At 47.5% G+C, this 15,403-nt stretch overlaps 1 protein-coding gene across 7 annotated transcripts in view; it reads left to right on the forward strand.

Annotated features, from left to right (window-relative positions):
* LHFPL2 (LHFPL tetraspan subfamily member 2) overlaps positions 1-15,403 on the forward strand; it is a 183,485-nt gene that overhangs the window by 10,119 nt on the left and 157,963 nt on the right. For all 7 annotated transcript variants that reach the window (XR_003431635.1, XR_003431636.1, XM_027100768.1 and 4 more), the window contains exon 2: positions 2,715-2,790. The gene's annotated coding sequence lies outside the window, so the exon portion shown is untranslated. The remainder of the gene's footprint in view (positions 1-2,714; positions 2,791-15,403) is intronic.

Here is a 15,403-nt window from a genome sequence, read left to right on the forward strand (position 1 = left end):
TGTGTGTGTGTGTGTGTGTGTGTGTGTGTGTGTGTGTGTGTGTGTGTTTGCACGTGCACGCTGTGTAATAGGGGCTTTAATATCTTTGATGATGCATCTGGCATACTTCTTTCTGTCTAGTGTGGCCATTTCACATATACCTGACCAGTTGTAATGAAAAGCCAGGTGATCTAGATATGAAAGTTAAGGTTAAACACCGTAATTGTGCTTGGGATTATGTTGCTCTTTTTTTTTTAGTCTACTTAATTTTGAGAGAGAAGCTCAGGAAATGATCCAGTTTCTTTACCTGTTTATCAGGAGAACTTGGCCAGCAGCAGAAACCTTTCCTTCTCCACTAAGGGCCTTTTCCCAGTCAGTTTTTTTTTTTTTTTTTTTTTTTTTTGTGGTATGTGGGCCTCTCACCGTTGTGGCCTCTCCCGTTGCGGAGCACAGGCTCCGGACGCGCAGGCTCAGTGGCCATGGCTCACGGGCCCAGCCGCTCCACGGCATGTGGGATCTTCCCGGACCGGGGCACGAACCCGTGTCCCCTGCATCGAAAGGCGGACTCCCAACCACTGCGCCACCACGGAAGCCCTCCCGGTCAGTTTTGAGGAGGGCTTGACTCTTCTGAGACCTCATGCCACCTAGAAAGTGCTTTAGGGCATGGTTTCTCTCTCATAGCTGAAAAAAATATTTACATTTTAAAGAATTTCTCAGCTCTTAGCTGGCTGAAAGAAACTCTGAATTTGGCCATTCTGGTGTCCAGCTGAAGCTTGTCTGAGTGGTCTAGGGTGTTTTCAGAATAGCGTGGAGATGGTGGGGAGAGTCTTTTTGCCACTGCTTGACGAACAGAGAAGTTACACACACGTACATCCCAGGGACCACAACTCTGGGAACTTTTACAAACTGACCCACTCCAGAAAGAAACTTGACCCTTCAATGAAACCACGGGAGCTTTCTGGATGGCTTCATTGTTTCTTTTCTGGAGTGGTCAGATTCTGTATCTGGGGGGGGGAGGAGAAACATTGTCCCTGTTCCTGAAGCTGGAGTTTCCTTTGTCTATTCTGAAATAAAGGAGGGCCACAGAAAAGGATGGGGCATTTCTTAGGGAAATGAAATTCTCCCGAAGTACTACATCCCCACTCCAGAGGTGGGCCCGTGTACTCTTCCCCATGGTCCACAGGGCTAGCATCATTTCTAAGTATCGATAAAAACAGCATTGTGTTGACTTCCCTGGTGGTCCAGTGGTTAAGATTCCACACTTCCACTGCAGCGGGCACGGGTTCGATCCCTGGTTGGGGAGCTAAGATCCCGCATGCCTCGCGGTGCGGCCCAAAAACCCAAAACAAACAAACAAACAAAAAAACCCACCCCCAAAAAAGCTTTGAGTATTTCCTTTTAAGCATAAATGGACATCACAGTCCCTGTAGAGTGTGAGGCCTTGAGCACGGAGGTGCTGTTGGGGTATCAGACGGGGCTATCTCTGTACCCCGTACTCTGCTCACTGCCACCCCCATGCTGGCATTTCCCCCACTTAGTGCTTGCTGCCTTTAGGGAGCATCAGAATCACCTGGAGCCTGGTTAAAACACACACTGGCTGGACCCCACTCCCGGAGATTCTGAGTCACTAGGTCTGGGGTGGGCCGAGAATTTGCATCTCCAACACGTTCCCAGGTGGTACTGATGCCTCTGGTCTGGGGAGCACAAGCTGAGAAGCACCGTGACACCAGGCACTTCTCCACCTTCTGGAGGAGGGTGTGTTGGCACAGGCAGACTCTGCTCCTGATGGCGTGTCTGCCTGGGTGGAATCGCTTAATGCCGGAGGAACCTGTAGTTGAGAAGCTGTGGTTCACTGGAGGGAGCCCTAGCCCTGTCTTCTTATCCTGGGGCCTTCTCTCCTGGTCGTTCCCACAGAAGACCAGGGATGTGGCATTTGGGGTAGCTGAGGGGGGCATTCCTTGCCCCCTTGCAATCCCTTCTCTCTGATGTTGCAGAAAACTTTCTGGACCACGCCACTCTCCTACAGGAGACCCTTCACGGGCTTGCCATCGGCCTTAAGAGAAAGTCCAAACTCTCCTAAAACGACTGCCAGTCTCCCTCTCGGCCTCTGAAATACTCCTTTTTCTTGTCAGCTTACTATGTTCTTGCTTCCTGGGCACCCGTTTTGCTATTTCCTCTGCCTGGTATGCTCGTAGTCTGGCCACCTCTTGCTTATCAGACCTCAGCTTAGCCATCACCTGCTCTGGGGAGCTCCCTTTGACCTCTCTGGGGTCAGCTGGTGCCTCTGCAAAGGCTCCATGTCACCTTGTATTCTCCTCACTTCAGCTTCTCTCAGTTGTGTCAAGGTCATGATTACCACCCATTTACTTCTCTGTCTTTGTGGACTGTCGGCTCCCAGAGGGCGGGGAACCCATGACATGGTCATTCACATGACTCCAGGCTTGGCATGGTGCCCGGCATATCGAAGGCCTTCTTGATCATTCTGTGAGATAGCTATGGCGGGGAGGAAACCAAGACACAGGTAGATTAAGTGCCTGGCTTACCATTACCCTCCGAGTTAAACACCAGGATTCTCACCCACTTCTCTGATCCAACCCCTTGGCCAAGTGACGCTGGCCAGGTTTTCTGCTTTGAGACCAAGGAGCCTTAGGCAGTGTCTGCAGGTCTCTACTGGGGCTGTTAAAAGACTGGCTATTCCAAGTTAACAGAAATGGCCCTTTCCTGTTGTTTTTCAGGTAAACTGGGAAGCAGACTCTTGAGTTCACAGCTGGCCTGTGGTTTTTGCATCTCAAGGAGCTCCTCCTCGTACAGGTAAGGGGTTGCTTCCTGGATCTTTTCATGTTGAGGCTGGTTGTGGGAAAACTCCAGCCATGCGATGCATTCTGATAACCACCCCAAGTTCTCGTGCATTAAAAAGCAAATCCTTAAATATAGGGTGGCAGCTCCTCTAAGAAAGGTGTAAAGGGACTTCCTTGGTGGTCCAGTGGGTAAGTCTCTGTGCTCCCAATGCAGGGGGCCCGGGTTCGATCCCTGGTCAGGGTAATTAGATCCCACATGCGTGCCACAACTGAGAAGTCAGCATGCTGCAACTAAAGAAGTCCGTATGCTGCAACTAAAAGATCCTGCATGCCGCAACTAAAAAAAAAAAAAAGATCCCACGTGCTGCAACTAAGACCTGGCACAGCCAAAAAAATAAAAAAAATGAAAAAAAAGAAAGGTGTAAAGTGGTTACCTGCCCCATTGAGTTATTGGGTGAAGGTGTTTATTGACCGGCCTGGCTTTCTCCTGGATGTTGCTGCCCGTCTCAGTGCCCAACGCTCTTTCCTTTTTGCTGGGCACCTTCACCTCTCCATTTGAGTTGGTGCTTTAGAATTCCTTTTCCTCATTTAAGACTCAGCCAACATTTCACTTGTTATTTACAAACTGTCTGAAAGAGAGGGTGTTGGGAGCATAGCCTTTTCCCAGCTTTCCAGCGGAACGAATCGCTGCCCCTCTGCTGACACAGCACACTGCACATGCCCGTGGTGAGCTTTACTTACTTGTTTGTACACGTCTTTTCCCCTAGCGTGAGTTCTTTTTGCTACCATCTCCAATCTCGCATGGTTTCTGGCATGGAACAGACTTTCAGTAAATGAGTGAATGTTCATCTGAGGAGAAAAAAAAAAAAAAAGCCCTAGTAAACTAAACTGAGGCACAGCTACAAAAAAATGATAATGTATTCCTAAGCCAGTGAGCTGATGTGTAGAGTGCCTTTTTGGATTAATGACATGGCTGCTTGCTCCCATTACCACGGGTAATTGAGAATGCGCCATAATATGTGAAGTCGGCAGGAGTTTAGATTCTTACCACTATTGAAAAGGATGAGAAATCGGGAACTTTTGTGTCATTGTCAGTAAGGTGCTAACTGACAGCCTGGGACCCTGAGCCACCAGCCCCCTTGGCTGTCCCGGGAGAGACATCTGTCTGCCAGCCCCTGGGAGTCTTGGGCAGCCCCAGGATTGAACGTGTAAAACCAAATGTATGGCAGTAAGGGAGCAAACAATTGACTTGACCAATTTATAACCCAGAGGAAATAAAACTGTTCCTAAAACACAGTTTAAGTTTAAATAATTTTAATAAAAGCTTTTAAATCATGCATTTCCATTTCCCCTGTAGTCTTAGTATGCTGGCATCTTTCAGAGACACACTGATTGGCTTGATGCCATTTTGCTTCATCCTGTGGGTTGGGAGTAGCAACCCCCAGGGCAATGGTTCACCTGAATCTGGAGCCAGAATGGGGCCTGGGTCCTTTTAGGAATTGACAGGTGACTGAGTTCCCAGAAGCCAGGGTGGAGGTGGGGTGGGAGGGACTTCAATCTGATTAAAGACCACATTCACACAGGAGAATGCAGTCTTGAGTGTTTGTTCCTGCCTTTTTAAAAAAAATTTATTTATTTTTGGTTGCGTTGGGTCTTCGTTTCGGTGCACAGCCTTCTCACTGCTGTGGCTTCCCTTGTCGCGGAGCACGGGCTCTAGGCGCGCAGGCTCAGTAGTTGTGGCACACGAGCTTAGTTGCTCCGCGGCATGTGGGATCTTCCCGGACCAGGGATCAAACCCGCATCCCCTGCATTGGCAGGTGGATTCTTCACCACTGAGCCACCAGGGAAGCCCCCGTTCCTGCCTTCTTATCCTGCCTCTACATGAATGATACCCATTGTCCAGCCTTTCCATTTGCTTTGTTTGGGTGTGTGCAGCATGAAAGCAAAGAGAAAGAAGTTGTTTTCTGGTTTCTGGGTGTGCTTTCCACAACTTAGTAGAAGTACCAGCCAACTAGTCTCACATAAAAGAAGCGGTCACGTCTCCATGGTTTCTTCTGCTTGGTGCTGAGGCCCAGCCAGAGAGCTGCCTGAAGGAGAAGTTAGTGAAAGGCAAAGCAGTAGAGGAAATTTGACTCTCCCCTGACCCTGTTCATCTTAAAGTTTCGTAGGGCTTGGGTAGAGGGAGGGTTTCAGCTTTGGCCAGGGATTTCTAGTCTCCATGGACTCCATTTTGTCTATCATACTTGAAAAATAAACGAAGAAAATTACAGTTTAAAAGCCCAGATGTTAATATATGAGTGAGTTTTAGCTTTTTAGTAGGTTCTGGAATTTGAGATATTACCAGCTGTCTTCTGTTGTACCATGCCTGCAGAAGCTGAGTGCAAGGTGGTGAGTATGTCTGGTCTTCATGCCGCCAAACACGTGGGGAGTACTTCCCGACTGATAATAATTGGGCCACTCACTGAGCTCCTAGGAGATCTCTGATTCTCTGAGCTTCCTGTTTTATGATAACAATTCTAATCTGGTTAGAAAAAAAAAAATGAGGCAGGTTAAGTCATCAAATTACTGAGCTGGTCCCCCTCCACTCAGGGCATCTCACACATCAGTGTGCGTTTGGGCACACTTCACAGAGCTCTCTCACTGAATCTTGACAACCCCACGTCATCCTCATTAGAAAGTCCAAGAAGTGATGTAGTTCCTGAATTTCCTTAGAGCTTCTGAACTTTGTTTTGGATTTCTAATGTGGTGTTCTTCTTTCCTTCAATTGAATGTTTACTGTTTCTAAAGAACAGCTGTACTAAGAACTGCTAGTGCCCCAGCAGCAGTGAAATTGCGTATCAGGGTGCGCGAGCATGTGTGTGTCTGTGTGTGTGTGTTTGATATAGCCATTTTGGAGCCTTGGCCTTCATCCAAAGACACTGTCCAGCATGGGCCCCCTTGTATCCAGGGCAGACATTTGGGAGCAATCAGAGCAAAGGCAGCTAGCAGACACAGCAACTGGTCTGCTGGTCCCGGACTCCAGTGTCGTTAGCACGCTGGTCTCTGACCAGCCAGTTCCTTTATTGCTGAAATGAGTGGGAACTCAGATTGCAGCTGCTGACAGATACACACGCAAAGTGGCACGTCCCCCCTTAGGTGTATGGTTTTTCCGGGTGAAGCCTTTATCTTCAGCTTCAGGTGAGCCTTTATCTTATCTTTCTCTTAAAGAAGAAACAAAATCTCCAAAATCGGTTTCCAAGTTTCATTGTAAAGCTGCACCCAGGTATTGACATCTCTGGGGAAGAGTTTGCTTTTTTCTGCTTCCAGAACACAGTTGACACATAATTTGGGAACCACTTTCTACTTTGATCACGTCACTTGTCAGCTGTGATTTGATGGCTGGTTTGTCTTATCTACTATGGGAGTTTTGATATTGATGTGAAAGAAAAACTTAGAAGTACTTGTTTCCAGGGAACGTTGGTTTTAAATGGAGTATCTTAGGCTTGTGCTTTACAAAAGGACTGTAGGTGTTGGGGTTTTTTTTTTTTTTTTCTGTATTTATTTTTGCTGCTTTGGGTCTTCGTTGCTGTGCGCGGGCTTTCTCTAGGTGCGGAGAGCGGGGGCTACTCTTCGTTGCGGTGGGCGGGCTTCTCATTGCGGTGGCTTCTCTTGTTGCAGAGCACAGGCTCTAGGCACGCAAGCTTCAGTAGTTGTGGCACGTGGGCTTCAGTAGTCGTAGCTTGCGGGCTCTAGAGCTGAGGCTCAGTAGTTGTGGCGCATGGGCTTAGTTGCTCTGCAGCATGTGGGATCTTCCCAGACCAGGACTCGAACCCGTGTCCCCTGCCTTGGCAGGCGGGTTCTTAACCACTGCACCACCAGGGAAGCCCCCTGTAGGTGTTGTTTTGATCACTCTCATGTCCTCTTTCAGTTACAAAATGACTATTTTCTGTTTCTTAAGAGTCTTTTTACAATTATTATGGATCTGAGTTGGAAGGAGCTCTTCAGATAACTAGATAATAAAAGTAACTTTTTCAAATAGGCAAAAGAGTGAAAAAATTTTCTCTTCCATCTCTTAATGAGAAAGAGTAAATTCCCTGCGTTTTAAATGCTTCCTTTTCTCTAGAGAGCATTTCTTAGAAGGAGCAGTTTCTGAGGCTTTCGGAATTCTCTTCTCTCAGGTTCCTTCTTCAAAGCTAGAGGCAGCCTTCGCTGGCTCCCTTTAGACTGATGCCACGGATGCTTATCTCTCCTCTCCTTTATTTCCTGGTGGGCAAGCCCTGCTGCTCACCTCGCCTGTGTTTTATGTGCCTGCCTGGGGTTGCTGCAGAGAAGTGCTTCTACCCTTTATGGCTACAATCTGAAAAAGAAAACAAACAGCTGAAGCTCCATCCAGTCCCAGCAGGCCGGGGAAGATAGTTCTCATCCTCCTTGTTCCTGGGTTCAAAGTGCACCTTGCATTTTACGGGGGCGATCAGCCCTCCCAGGTGCTGGTTTGAGTGGGCCTGCGTTTGAGCCTGGTGGACAATTAACCACGCCGACCTCCTCCTCTTGCCTCTGCCTTTCTGGCTGAGTTGACATTACTGCTCTGAGTGGGAAGCAGCTGCTGCTCCTTTGAGCGGAGCACCAGGCAGGGGTGGGGGGACATTTGATCCTGTTCAAAGGGGATGTCTCTGAAGCATGAAGATTGAACTGATTGTGACCCCACCCGAGGGGGGAAGCAGAAGCGCCCTCTGGAGAGCCGGCCAGGAGGAAGCCATCAATTACTAATCCCGTTGGCCTGTGGGGTCTTCAGGGTCTCATATCCATTTAAAAGAGAGAGAATTAGGGTTGAAGGTAATAAAATAGGCCTTAAATTAGAGGAGCAGGGGGTCATTCTTATCAAATTTTGTGGTTGTTACGGAGGAATAAAAGGCAGAGGAGATAATTTCATTAGCCCCTTTAAGATCTGTATCACAGGGCGATGGCATTTGGGGATGGAGCAGAGCCTCACAGGGGCTGGCCAGTTGCCTCCTGGTAAACCTAGAGCCCCGATTTCAATAGCACTGGGGAGGGCTTGGGAGGCCCAGTGATCATTTAGGGCACTGTGGTCAGGAAAAGAGTTTCTCCTGCTGCAAATGAGTTAGCGACTTCAAACCAGCTGATACAGGTCTTGATGGACCACTTGGCCTGTTACTCAGGAACATGGCATTCACACTGAAAATACAGACATCCGCCGACAAGAGAGCTCGTTCGGAGCTGGGACGGTGTCTTTACCTCTGAGGAAGGCTTGCCAGTCATCTGTTGTCGAGGTCACTGCTTCAGAGCATGATGGCCCCGGAATTCCCGCGAGCGAGCTGAGCAGTGTTCAGGTGCCGGGGAGAGAGCAGAACGGGGGGAGGCTGTGCCTTCCTGTTTGATGAGCCCTGTTCTGTTCACGGTGTACTTGCACTTCTGCTGCTTCCTAAAGACCCTGCTGGGTAGGCAGGTATTTCTGTCCATGTTTACAGAGAAGGGAGCGAGGCAGAGAGAGGTGACTTGCCCTTTCTGGGTAGGGAAGTGGGGGATCTGGGATTCTATCCCTGGACTTCTGACTTTCAAATTCAGCCCTTTGTGATGGTAATGAGAAGAAACCGCGGAAAGAGGAATAGGGGATGAATGGTAGAGAGTCCTCCAGGAGAGGGGAGAGAAAAGCTTGGTGATCGATAGATAGTTCTCTATACCAGCCACCAGCTGGCACCATTCCCCAAGGCAGCCTGGTTTCTTTCTGAGGGTGAGCAGAGTGGTCCAGGTGGGCAGGGCAAGGGAGGTGGGAGTTGGGGGAGGTTGGAGAGAGGGCAGGATGGGAAGGACTCTTTGTATGTATGAAACAGTCCTAGGTAAAGTGTTGAGTAACGTCTGGAGAGCCTGTGTCTATGATCACAAAGGCCAAGGCATCAGCTGTCTGCCTCACTGCTTCTGGGTGGTTTATTTCCAGGGCCCAGCCTTTTCCGTGTCCATCTTCATTTACACTCTTACTATGTCATATCTGCTTGCTTTCCAGTCTCCAGCTTCTCCCTCTCTGCTGTAGACATTTCTGCTTAATATTTGTGAACTTAGCTCTGAATAACAAGAAAACTTCTATTAAGATGTGCTAATAAAAACCTTAACCACTAGTAAGTACATTTAATCATAGCTTCAGTTTGTATAGTTCTTATAAAATTCTATCCCCGCATTGGTTCAGGAGCCGATATTTCCCCGTACAAGTTGATAATGGAGACCATAGATGCCTCCCTTTTGGGTGGGTGTGGTGCTCTTGGGAACTCCAGCCAGTGTTTTCCTGAAATATTGTCTGAGGGGAATTTCGGAGGTTGGAGGAAGATTTTCACTTGTTTCGCGGGTGCTTCTCCATATCCTGTACAAACATCTTTGCCCTTACAGTCCTCAGAGGCCCTCTTACTTTGGCCATGTACTGTTCTTTTCCTTCATTACTGTGGCTAATCAGAAGTTGGCTGGACTTCAGTGACTCTTAAAAGCCTTTCTTTCTGGCTGTGTCCAGGCAGTTGAAGTGCAGTGTCAGAAATGATGTGAGCTGATGAAGAAGAAATAAACCCAGGCAACATGTGAGGAGGCCTTGGCAGCCCTGCTCCTGTTTTCTGTAGTTTTGATCTCAAGGAACCAGACTGCCTCTATGTAGAAGGAACAAGGCCGTGAGGGTCCCTGTGCTGGGAGCCTGAGCTGTGCCTGCCTGTGGGCCTTCTGTGTTAGGGCTACACGTAGTCTCCTAAACTCTGGGATGAAAATGAGTCGTTTATGTTCGGCAGAGTGCAGAGAAGTCACACGTCTGCAACCTGAGCTATATGAATATGGAGTAAAAATAGCATCTGTTCAGGGAAGCAGAACATTCCAGAATGCTTCAGTCCCCTCTTGGCACCAAAGCCAAGAGTGGAGAATAGGAGAGCTGGGAGGGACTTGAAAGAGCTTCTTGTCCAAGCCTTTTAATTTCAGTCCAAGACACTGAATGACTTGGCCCAGGCTCTGCCCCAGCTCTGTCTTGTTTGGACAGCTTCATACATTTGGTCCCTGGCATGTTTTATAATAGGTGCTTCACGTGCACTTGTTAGGCGGGTGAATGATATACATGAAGCTGTGACTTCGGACTCCCAGTCTAGTGCTCTTTGACATACTTTTATAGGCTGAAAAGTCGGTAAGAAGTGGTGTCAAGTAGCTTGTACATAGTTGAGGCTTTCTTGAGATTACAGGTAGGTTAGAAAATGGAGACGTAGCAAGATTACGTCTTACTGTTGGTGGTGCAGTTGATGGCAAGACAGGCTTTCTCAGGCTTGGGGGTGGCTGGGAGGCAGGATGCCACGTGGTAGCCTGGGTGAGGGGTGCCCTGTGGAGTTGGGCGGAGCCTGTGCCTTGCGGAGGTGGTGGTCCCAATCAGTCCGGAGGAATCAGGACAACTGTGGAGGTTGGGCTTGAAGTTGCCCCTCTACCCAAGAACAGTACCCGACAGCCAGAGCCCACCTTCCTTTTGTGGTTCAGTGTTTCCTTTAAAGAGGGACATGCTACTTGGAGCTTATCAGACTTGCAGTCTGTTGGTGGACGTGTGTGAGCGTGTGTACGTGGTGCTGTGGGTATGAGCGGAAGGCCCAGATACGTTTGAGCACTGTAGCCAGAGGAGGACTCAGTCCTCCACACGGATAGATGGCACTGACCGGTAAATCAGGCTCTCCACCACTCCCAGCCTCATTCTGAAAGTTGCAGCCCTTCTGTCAGTGGCCCCAGCCAAGTAAATAAACCAAGTCGTGCGGTGTCATGTGCCTAGAGACCCACAGTGGTGGCAGGCACGCAGCTGCTTTCAGGCTGGTAACTCAAAGCATTGCGCTTCATTTATCTCCCTTATTTAACCTCCCAGTTAACTCACAGAAAGATTTACCATTGCAAGCGAGTTTTAAACTTTAGAGTAGTTATAGGATATTAATTCAAGATGAAAAGTTGCCAAAGAGAATTTGGAAGGTCAAGATATTCTGTTTGAATTCACAATCACTGAAGAGATGTCATTGTTTACTGCTCGGTTGGTTTCATCCACCCACTCTGGCCCAGCCTCCTAGCCTGGCTGAGCATTTGGCATCTTTTGAAATTGACCTCTAGGCTTCACCACGTGGCCTTGATGTCCGGGGGTGAGTGTCCTTCCTCTGGAACCCTTGGCATCTGACCACTTTCAGGTGGACTTTCTGTGCTGCCTCCGAGGGAGAGAGCACAGTTCCTTCTGGAAACCTGTTCTAGCCCACAGTCCCTTCACAGGTTCACCAGACCTCTGCTGATGCTGGCTTTGCATGCCATCTCCTTGCTTCTCTTCAGGAAATAGGCAGCAGACATCCAGTCTCCTGGTGGGTCTAACCCTGATGGATGCCTGCAGGAAGGTCCCACTGGGTTATCGGCTTCTGCTCTGTGTTATAGATCACAGGGCTATTGATCTAAAGCTGGCAGGCGTTCTGCAGGCCAGAGGTGGGCCTGACCAGGTCTCCACAGCAGCAAGAAGAATGATGACTGGTGGATAAGTTATTAGATCTTGAATAAAAAGAACAAACTTAATCTTGCACAGTGGCATTAATCATTACTTTGTTTTTTGGTGAAAGTCAGGCCTGGGGAAGTGATTTTGTGATAGTGCCGGCATGGGCTGGTGTTTGAACTTCTCATGGGGGCTGTTCCTTGGCACGGGTTCTTTGTGATCCTATGCTGTTCAGTGCTAGCATAGTGCTTTGGAAGTGAACAGTAAATATTATACTCGAACCCAAAACATTTTATATGAAAAACCATGCAAATTAGAAAGAAATTCAATTTTTAAGAATATATATATATGTTGATAAAAACAGTGTGTTTGGAGCATCTGGTTTCTTGAATTCATTTACACGTGGGGCAAACTTGATTATTCTCTTTAGATTTCTTGAAAGTACAAAGAAGATTGAGGTGGGAGTGCCTGACTTCCCAGCTATAAGCCCTGGGCTTTTATTAAGGGTGATTTAGAAAGCCAACCTTTTAGTGGAAAAGTGTTTTGATACTGCCTGTTGGTGAAGGCATACTTTTTGTTTATTTATTTACTCATTTTATTACATGTGATAATCGTTTCAATTCAGTAGTTCTCTTTCTCTTTTTTTTTCTTTTTAAGCAATCTATGGGGATTCGTAACCACAATGGCAAAAAAAAAAAAAAGGCTCATGGAGGTTTATATAGTAGTGTTCGTGTTTACAAAATTAAATGCTGAAATGTGATGGAATTCTCTATTCATAGGGTTCCAACTTGCTATAAAAGTTTAATAAGTTAGAAGATTGATTCACATTCATGATTTTCTTATTGTAAAGTGAAATCATAGTATATGTACATTCATTAGTCACTCCCCAAATAAGGTATAAATCATGTAGGTACAGTTTTATAGGGAGTAGGAGCGTAAGAATCAAAGTTTGTAGTTATTTTGCAAGCATCTTACTCCTGTTTTTTTTTTTTTTAATTAATTAATTTTATTTATTTTTGGTTGTGTTGGGTCTTCGTTGCCGCGCACCGGCTTTCTCTAGTTGCAGTGAGCAGGGGCTACCCTTTGTTATGGTGCACAGGCTTCTCATCTGCAGTGGCTTCTCGTTGCGGAGCATGGGCTATAGGCGTGTAGTGGTTGTGGTGTGTGCGCTCCGTAGTTGTAGCTCGTGGGCTCTGGAGCACAGACTCAGTAGTTGTGGCACATGGGCTTAGTTGCTCCGCGGCATGTGGGATCCTCCCAGACCACGGCTCGAACCCGTGTCCCCTGCATTAGCAGGCGGATTCTTAACCACTGCACCACCAGGGAAGCCCTTGCTCCTGTTTTTGTAACACAAATCAGAGAAGTCTTTCATGCGCCCATCTGTTTTTCTTCCATTTATACCTTCTGTATTTTCTGTGGGTGATTTCCTCCCTTGCCGTGCTCTTTCCACAGAACCTGTATTAAATCCCAGATCATCACCCCAGTTTCATCACCCTCTGTTTTTAAGGACTCAACCGTAGGGTCTTCATGAGAGGACCAAGTTCTTCCTCCAGTCAGACCAGGTCCCAAGGATGTCTTGGTTTGTGTCTCTGGGTCCTTTCTGGGTGCCAGTTGTACCTAACAAGCAGCCCAGCTCACCTTGAATCTGAAGAGTAGGCAGTTTCTATAGCTAAACTTGTTAATGATTAAACACACAGGATTAGATGTTGTTTGGTGAGTATGCAGCCTGTTTAAGTATATATTTTACCAGTTAACAAACACTAGAGAGCTATATATCAGGCTCTTTGGAGGAGAGAGTGTTTGGGAGACAGCCCTTCTCAGCCCCGTGTTGTCACAGGGGGGAGTGGGCTCTGTGTTTGGGCAGGATCTGGGATGGGGCAGAACCAGCCTTGAGTCAGGCAGGCCTATGTTCCAGTCCCCGCTCCCCACTCCTAGGATCCATGGCCCTAGGCAAGTTACCAATCTCTCTAGGCCTTGGTTTCCTTATCTGTGAAGTGGAGGGAATTGTTATAATTATAGAGGCAACCTCTGTAAGGCATATCTGGAGCACAGTAAGTGGGGTGGGATAGGGAGGGTGGGAGGGAGGGAGATGCAAGATGGAAGAGATATGGGAACATATGTATATGTATAGCTGATTCACTTTGTTATAAAGCAGAAACTAACACACCATTGTAAAGCAATTATACTCCAATAAAGATGTAAAAAAAAAAAAAAAAAGGAGCAAGTTAGCTTTAAGTAATCCAAGAACTCTGAAAGTTTCTCCCGAATTGTTGGCCCCTCAAGCCAAGGCGCTCAAAGCGGTTTTTGTAGCTGATGTTTTCAGGCATGTGGTGTGTTCAGTGCTGGTGCCGCCCTTTTCATATTGAAGCTCCCCGTGAGTTTCCTGGCACTCCTTGCCTTGCTTGCCCTTTCTTCAGCCGGCAGCTTCTGTAATCTGGCCTTTCCCAGGGCTTCCTTTGCCTTAAGGATCAAAGGAGTGTGTATTTTGACATGAGGTAAAATTAATAGTCGTCATTTAAAAGTTAGTCCTGCGGTCAGATTTGTTAGCGGGTATGTGTTTCTCAGGAGTGAGGGCCACGCTCCACGGTGATGTGTGGGATAGCTAAGGTTCTCCCTCCTGGGGCAAAAATCTTTGTTGGAAAGGGGGGTTCAAAACCCAAAAATTGTATAAAAAGTGTTTATGTTTGTCCTGGGAGAATGGCAACACATCACGTGCCGTTAACGGGCCTGGCCCACACTGCAGTTTGTGCCAACTCAGCCATGTAATTTATTTCACTGAGGGAATTGTGGGTTTTTTTGTGCCGTGATGGGTGTCATTGAAATCTTACTTTAAGAGGAAAATAAAAATTAATGTTAGAAATAGGAAATAGCTTTACAAATTTGTGGTGGAAGAGACCCAATAAAAATGACTGTCAGAAGTTCCCCAAAGGTGAACCTCAGAATTTATGAAAAGTGTTTTCTGCCTGGTAAGTTGACAGCTTTTGATTTGTAAGTATAAACCAAAGGATGAGTGCCATGAACCGAGCAGAGCATGTGTGAATGTTACTGTAGGGAAGAAAGTCAGTCCCTGGGCTGTTCAGGCAGTCATCTGTATTGTCTTACGGACAGGTGGCAGGTGGCGGAGGACCGGCTGTGTTTGGTCGGATTAGGCCATGTCTGTGTCATTGTTGCCATTGTTCTCCTGCTGGGAGATGACAGATGGGAGAGGCTGTCCTGAAAGAGCGGCTGTTAATCTGTAACTCAGGGTTCGCTGGCACCCATGCATAAACATTTCAGCTCATTATTTTAAGAAACAAAAGACCACAGCATACAGGAGCCCCTCAGTTCTGATTTGTTTAAAGTTCGTTTTTGGTTTGCCTGTCTGTAGTATTACTGATGTGACTGGGTCATCTAAATTAAAAGGGACTCTTAAAAATTAAGTTAAAGAATGATTTCATGATGAGAATTATGATGTTCAGACTCTGAGGAAAACTCTTTTTTTATTTATTATTATTATTTTTTGCATTACACGGGCCTCTCACCGTTGTGGCCTCTCCCGCTGCGGACCACAGGCTCCAGATGCGCAGGCTCAGTGGCCACGGTTCACAGGCCCAGCCGCTCCACGGCATGTGGGATCCTCCCGGACCGGGGCACGAACCCATGTCCCCTGCATCGGCAGGCAGACTCCCAACCAGTGCGCCACCAGGGAAGCCCCAGAACTCTTTTTTAAAACTGACATATTCCAGCGGAGCCATGGCATCTGTGCATTTGACTCATAGAAGTTCAACTGTACATACATGGTGCAAAAACAGAGGAGAGAGAAAGAACAATGAAAATGATGGGGAACTGCTAACAGTGCTCAATTAGAGTGTGTGCTTTAGGGCAGGATTTCTCAACCTTGCCGCCATGGGCATTTTTGTGCTGAATCATTCTTCGCTGTGGAGGCCATCCTGTGTATTGTAGGATGTTAAGCAGCATCTCTTGTCTCTGCCGACTGGACGCCAGCAGAACTCGCCCCCTCCCCAGTTGTAAAGATCCGAACTTCTCTGGACACCGCCCCTTCTCCCCTGTGGGCTGGGGGCAGGAAACGGGGAGAAGCAAGATCATCTTGGCTGAGAACCACTGCCTTAGAGTGAGAGTGTTAGGTTCTTTTCACTCTGTTGTTACCTCAGGTGACCTGGGTTCCAGGTCCTCT

The sequence above is a fragment of the Aethalodelphis obliquidens genome, unplaced genomic scaffold, assembly GCF_003676395.1.
Source record: "Aethalodelphis obliquidens isolate GAN/ISIS:26980383/991018 unplaced genomic scaffold, ASM367639v1 scaffold4, whole genome shotgun sequence".
Taxonomy (NCBI): Eukaryota; Metazoa; Chordata; class Mammalia; order Artiodactyla; family Delphinidae; genus Aethalodelphis; species Aethalodelphis obliquidens.